Consider the following 7,761-nt stretch of genomic DNA (forward strand, 5'->3'; position numbering starts at 1 on the left):
GTCGGGTCAAAACTACTCAAGGGTATTCCAAATACCAGGCTCTGCTCTACCTTCTCCTCCACCACACGCACCTCACCCAGCATAGGGATTTGCTTCCAGGCCCCTGGTGACACCTGCTTTCACTTTGACAAGACTGCTAAATCCTCTAGGTCACTGGTCTGTCCCTGGATTTCAGCTAGATTACTCAGATGCTTTCATTTCCACACCCCTCAGCTGGTTTTGGCCTCCCTACCATTGAGTCCCAACTGGCACCATCTCAATGAGACCCTCAGCTTGGCATGCTCGGGGAGGTGATTCCTGGAATCTTGGCCTATGGTGCCTGGGCATGACCTTTTCTGGCAAGGTGGCCTTTAAAAACATTGGCCTCTTTGTCAGCGTGCCAGCATGTCCTTGTGATTCAGCCGAATGTTCCAGCTGTTTGAATAGCATCGTGGCCTCTGTGGCAAGGAGGTGATCCCTGCCGTTTACTGTGAGTTCTGTTGGTCACTCCTACGACCACAGCCCACCTTGCTTCCTCCCTTAATTCTAATTTTAATTCTTTCTTCTTAAATTGTACGCTCTCTCTAATCCAGTTGTCTGCAAACTTTTTAATAACAATATCCTACCAGCAAAGCAATTTTGATCACGCATCCCCAATAAATAAATTGCTGTACTAACCTGTACCCTGTAACTGTGTTAAAAATGGACATTTTAAAAGGACAAGACAAAGTAAAGAGCAGAAATCCGAGTAGGTTTTTCTCTCACCCAAGGCGGCCATTCTGTGTTACACACTTGAGAGGCCATGGCCCTAACCTGCAAAGCCTAGTGGTCAGGTACATACGTCTTTTAACAAGGGCAGCAAGCAGGTGCCACGAGGATACTGATCTTCATCCCAGTCTCCTGCTGTAAAAAGCACCACCTGGATTGGATGCCTTTAAGGACAGTCCATGTCTAGTATTCATCATGTTTCTGCATATGTATTAGTGAAGACAAAAGTTTGGAGCAAAGAAAAACAGACCGTGGGAGAACCGTAGAATTTAAAAATCTGAATTCAAGTTTCTTACGAAAGAAGAACTTAAAAAATAAAGAGAATGATGGATTTGCACAGTCTTCACAGCCAAGGCTGGGACTATGCCTCTTGATCCACTTCCCAGATGGTAATATTGATGGAAGATGGGGGGCGGGGGGAAGGGCAGGGCGGGGGGACCAGAATACAATGGGCAGAGAGGGAGTAAGAGACCTAAGGAAGGCTCTGTTCTTAGGAATATTAACCCTCAGCTAATACCAGCCCCTTAAAACATACAAGGTTATTATTAGGCTTTTATATATTTAGATTTCATATGTATTTTCCAGGAACCCATTACCCAAAAGCAAAAGCTGCCTTTAATTTTTAAAAATCTTTACTAATTTGATGAGTGGCTACCCTATCTCATTGTTATTTTAGTCTGGATTTCTTTTATTATATGTGTGTTGAATATTTTTTCATATGATTTTTTGCTATTTGCATTTCCTGCTTTATGAATCATCTGTTTATATCCTCTACTCAATTGCCTATTGGAGTCTCAGCATTTTTTTTCTTGTCAATTTTTGATGATTGAGATTTTATATAATGAGGACATTAAGATGTGTGTGTGTGCATGTGTTTTGTTAACCAATTGACATGAGCTCCTATGAATTTTCCAGCTAAATAGCTGTTCTATTTTGGCTTGAGGGGAAAAAAAAAGTCAGACCAAGATAAGCTCTTACATTCGGCTTCATTTTCCAGAAGAAAAGGGAAGCAGGAATTGTAAAGCTGCTGAACAAAAGCAACTTTCATTCTCTCTCGGTTTGAATGAGATTTTTTCTCTCCCTCTCATGGAGTAGGAACTTCTTTTCTCTTTATTCATACAGTTGTTATCAGCAATAATAAGGGACCTCTACTGAGAAGCAGCTGTGGACTGGAGCATGGAACTCTTCAAATCGGGATCTTAAGGCCAATACACCAGTCTGATTTAGACAGGGCCCCTCAATTCTGTTTAGAAATACCTTTTCAATCATTTGGATGAAAAGAGTGAGGGCATCAGTGGGACCTGATGACACGTGACACGGTCGGTTAGCTCCATCGTCTTGACTTGATTCAGACGAGCTGGTTCAGAACGGTATTCCTGTGCCTGCTTCCACCGGGTGATCACAGGCATTAAGCAAGTCCTATTAAATTCTTGAGCGAGTGCAGCCCCACAAAGAAGATGCTATGGAGTCTCCTCTGCCTGGCCGGCTCCACTGGATGAACCAGAGCTCCAGGGGGGTGGAGAGGTGGGTGGAGAGAGCAGGATGGAGCTTCCCCAGGACGGAAGCTGAGGGGCAGGGGGAGAGAACAAAATAATCCAGAGCTCAGGCTGGAAAAATTCAGGCTGGGCACCTGAGACCTGGAGATCGGATGGCAGCGGCCTGAGCGCCGAGAAGGAATTTCAATTTCGGGCCTTTCCTCCAGAGAATGTGGCATGTGAGGACGAGCTCCTGGAGTTCATCTGAACCCCATCACTTTTCAGATGAGGAAACGAGCCGTCAGAGGTGAAGTGACCTGCTTCAAATCACGCCCAATGTGTGGACGAGAAGGGACGTAAACTCGCGTCCCCTGACAACACCACGCTGCCTCTCAAATGTCGTATCGTTTTTCATTTCCTTTTCGCATTCTCTCTGTGGTTTGAGTTGAGCATGTCGGGTGTGAGAGCCAGTAAGACCTGCCGAGCACATAGAAGGTTCTCTGTATATTTCCTGACTGAAGGCCTCATCTTATGCTTAATAGGAAAGTTTTCAAAACAAAAAAGATTCAGGCCCACCTCCTACGTCAGCTACTTATCACTGCAGGATCTTGAGCAGATGACTTGGCCTCTCTGAGTCTCAGTTTCCCTTTATCATCAAATGCAGATGACAATCTCTCACAGACCATTTTGAAGCATGGGTAAGATCATGTACACGAAGTCTCTGGCTCACTGAATGCTGCTCTGCCGCTAGCCAGAGCTTACAGAAAAGGAAACAAAGGCCAGAAGAAGGTTAAGCAATTTTGTCCAAAGTAACTCACTCTTTAAGGTGTTGCTTAGATGAAAACCTGGGTCTCTGGAAACTGGGACAGTCCCTTTCATTCTCCTACATGAGATCCTATTCATCATGGCTCACTGTTCAGGGGCTCAAGACAGTCATTGATTAGAATTCAATATCTTAGATTATTAAAGAAAGATTTGCAATAACCTCAGGTATGGAGGTACAGGTAAGCTACTGTAACCCAGTGTCTACGGTAAAATATTACAAGGTCTGAGTTACACTGTCAGTTCAGAAAAGACTTTTTAAAAATCCCATTGACACAAGACACCACTGGAAGCTGGAAGAGGGCATTTTTAAGGAAGACATAGGTGTGTAAGGACGGAAGAAATTGGAGTCACAGTATCAGAGAATATTCACGTCGCCCCAATGAGCGCTGTGTGGTCTGGACAAACTGCTCCATCTCTCTGAGCCTGTGTCCTTGTCATGTGGAGTTAGGACCAGCTAATGGCTGAGATCTCACCTAGCTTTAAAACAAGCCTGGGATGAATCCTACAAAGATGATTGGCTCAGACCTAGGTCTTGACATTATTGAGAAGGATCCCTTAGCTTCAGGTTGAATTTAGGGAAAGAAATTTGCCAGCTGACAACTGGAATAAGAGAGGATTTCGTGAAAGTGGCAACATCAGGAATGTCACAGCTCCCACCAGCTCCACTGTTAATTGACTTTCTGTCTACAATATTGGGTGAATTTGCTGCTAAAACCAAGTGTTTTCTTTGCAACTGGCTTCATATCCTTAATGTTCACACACACACCCCCGCCCGGCCAAAGCTGTATTCAGTTGCCCTTATTTCTAAAAGGAAACCAGCATTTCTATTGTTACTATTGCCATAAAAATTTTGACATATAAAGAGAACAGTGCCCCCTAGTGGAAGTATAATCCAATCAGGCAGCCAGGCCCACCATTAAAAGCTGTCGGATGGTGTTCATATTTGAAAAATTGTTCCTACAACCTCCTTCCAAAAGTCATTTGTGCTGCCAAAAAATGTACATTGGGTTTAAGCTTCTACCAGGGAAACGTTCCTGTTGTGGTTTTCTTTAAAGGACGGAAACCAGATTCATAATTTGGGGTCAGGATAAGGAGAAGCTAGAACAAGAAAAGGATCAAGAGTTAGGAACATACAAGAAAAAAAGGGCAAAGGACAAAACACAGACAAAGGAAGGATGACATGAAAATACACAGTACATGAAAACACATTTTTTCTTAATTTTATTGAACTGCATTCTTGACACAAAATGCTTTAGATGGAGAGAGATGCCTTATTCTAAAACAATCCCTACCAAAGACCCTGTTTTAAGAGGAGCACCTTGTGTGACATTCGACGGGCAATGACTCCATTCCTAATAATGAAACAAACTACCACCACCCAACACCTGACCTAACAGAACAGACATTTTATGTCTTGTTCATGTTGTGCTTGAGGGCTTTTAAAAAGGGAAAAAGTGTGCCTGTTGCCAAGTGAGAGCTTTAGCAACTGTGTGAGTGGGGTAGGTGAGCGGGAGACATTGACAAATGACACAAACCCAGAGCCAGGCGCCTCCCGTGGCTTCACTCTAAGTGACCTCTGTGCTCAGGGGACACTGCTCCCACCGAGGGGCCCACGGTGGCCTCCCAGTGGCTTCTGGGGTAGATGGATGAAGAGTTTCTCTTTTCATAGTCATGTGTTTATAATAATGCGTATTAGGAAAACAATTAAACTGCCATGTCAAAGCCGTGAACTTAAGGATACCATTTTTAACAAGAGGCCGCATTTTTTTCCAAAGTGAGTTATTTTAAAGACAAATACTAAATAAATAATGAAATGGGTGGAAAGGAGGGGCGGTGAAAATCATGAGTGAGCTCTCAGAATCACTGAGGTTCGGAAAACCCTGCTGTAAGTAGCAGATACTATTCGAGTATTTTCCTCTCCTTTCTCTGGTGACACAGTAGACTGATTTCCTCTCATGTTTTACTTGGTCTGTTTTGCTTCTTTCGTTGGCCTGGCTCCTGTCTTTACCTGACACATTTCCCGCTGCTCAGAACCAATTACAATGTTGATGTGGAGGACAGCCCTCCTTCTCCAGGCCTGTCCGGCAGTTGTTCCAAAACTGAGGCCCAGCTCAGGGGGCATCACTAGACTGTCCCCGGCAGCTTGTCTCCAAATCGGGCATCCTCCTGGACCTTCCTGCCCTCCCCTCCAGCATCCCCCAGCTCACTCCTCCCCGCAAAAGAAGGGCCACGTGCCAATGACACGGTCAACAGCTCCAGCAGTGGGGAAGATGGGCTCCTGCCTGAGGACAGGAAGAAGGCAGCTGCTGCAATCCTTTTCTCACACGGGATCCCCGAGAAGCCTCTGCCATCAACACCATGGATAGGCAGAGGGGAAAGGGCTGCACCGAGAACCTTCCATCTGAGCCACCTCGGGCGTTCCCCCCACCAGCACCTTGCCAGTGAGGGCCCGGGTCTGTCCTCCAGGGCTCATCCCAATTCAGTTAAGAAGCATTTCTCATTTATGGGATGACCGAAAAGTGGGTTCTTGAGCCATTTTTCCCTTCAAGACGTCATTGCAGGAATGCAACCCGCCACCTAACTTACAGTATCGCAGAACCAGTAAGAGCCCCCTTTGTGCACAGCTGACTTTTCCACAGTCTGTGCTTTGATTGGTGCTGTTCTTCCACTCTCATGCCCTGGAGAGCCTCTGATGAGTCAACCAGTCAAAGTCCAGAACCCTGAAACAGTCAGCAACCCACTGGCCATGAAGAGCTTCCCAATCCTGCCTCCTCATCAGAATGGACAAGACTCAAGATTGAGGACAGATTAGCCCATTCGGGGTAACATACAAACTGGCACTGAATGCTCTCATTCCTCTTTGCACGCAGAGTTTGGGGGCATCTACTCAGTGGTGCACTAGTCAATGTTTGACAATCCGTTCTGGGTGTTGGGAGACGGGGGGGCAGAGTCCTGGTTTGTAGCCTTTGCCAATTTCTGTGGTGTAAATACTCCCATCATAGCCAATTTCAAGCTACCAGCATGATGTTAACTGACTGGCAAAATTCCTGAAAATTTAACAATCAGCTCTTGCAAGTCTGTTCAAGCCTGCTGCGTCATCATACTGCGTGTACTTCCTACGTGTATGTGCTACAGAGTTCTTCAATAGCACTCGGTGTTGCGTGTTTGGGAATGCTTCTAATTCTCTTCACTGGTGCCAGGATCTCTGACACACTCCCTCATCTTCCCAGCATCCTTCCTTTTCCTTCTCCACTTTCTCACTTTTTCAAAAACTCCTCACATTCTTCCTCTATGGGTTCTCATCCTGTATGTACCTTCAGGACATGGGGAACTGAAATGATACATTTCGATTACACCATGTCACTCACTCTGTGACAGCTGAAGTTTGGGCAGAGCTGGGAACAAGCAAGATGGGGATTAAAGATTCCACAGTTGCTACAGGCACAGTTCAACTATAAAAATTATTGAAGGCTGATAATTAGAGATCCAAAGCTGAATAAGACAGTCTCTGCCTTCTAAAAGCTCATGGACAAACGAGAAGACGGCAAATAATGTCCCCAGAGCAGACATTAAAAAATCACAGAGTTCACATGCAGGTGTTTTTTGTTGTTGTTTGTTTGTTTTATCTATCTCGATAGAGTGGTCCAGGCAGTACCTACTAATTCATCAGAGGTGGCACTCAAAATGGAATATATTTGCCATCCTTGACCTAGGAGAATAAATGCAGTAAGTGCAGGAGAGAAAAGACAGGAAAAGTGTAAAGGAAGTGAAGGTGCTTATGAGGCAGGGGGGCAGGGATTGCCAGAGACAAGCTTAATCACTATTTATGCCCAAAGCTCACCCTGTCTGTGGACTTAGCTCTAAGTGAGTGCATCTCAGGGCCAGCATGAAAACCTGCTCTTCTGTTCCTGGGGACTGTCCCTGGTGGGGGTCAGCGAGAGGGCACCAGCATACCTGAGTCCATGGGCGTGAGGCTGATGGAAGGGGCTAGGCTGACGGCAGGGTAGCAAGGCTGGGTTGAGAGAGGCCACACGCTGTGCATTTAGAAGCAGTTCCAAGCAAGGGGTTCCAGCCATGATCTACTTCCTTCAAGGCAGGTGGCTGCCTGCTCCGGGGGCCCCTTAAGAAGGAGGTTCATACTCAGCCTGTACAGAATCCGATTATTGCCTCCTGCATCTCTGGGGACCTGGGATTTTATGTTCACATGTGTGATCTGGGGGTCTACAGCTGACCACAGGGATGATGAGTTCTTTTCGATGGAAGACAAGGGAATTGAGTTTTAACACACACTGCCTAGACGCCCATATCCTAATCCCAGACATCAGTGCTCCATGCGGGAAAGGAGTGCCCCAGGGACGACGAGCAGTACATGCAAGATTGCAGGCACTTTGGGGGCTGCAGCCTTTGTAGTCACACACAGAGTTCCTAGATTCTGGATGTTTCTTGTCTCAAACTCTAGGATCTCATGGCTCCCTGAGCTTCCTGACCCCCAAACCTCGGACCCGGAGGGACACAGCCTTGCCACAGCTGCATTTGAATCTGTGTGGCCCTTTCTAAAACTTTATGTTTTTTAAAAAGAACCTCTGGAATGGACCAGTGAGAGGCACCCAGTTGAATGGATCTTTGCTGGTGAAATCCAGGCACTGTGGTTCCACGACCGTCCCTTCCTCCATAACACTGGCTTAACCACACCTTTGCTGAAAGGTGGGTCTTG

This window comes from Grampus griseus (assembly GCF_964374135.1).
Source record: "Grampus griseus genome assembly, chromosome: 21".
NCBI lineage: Eukaryota > Metazoa > Chordata > Mammalia > Artiodactyla > Delphinidae > Grampus > Grampus griseus.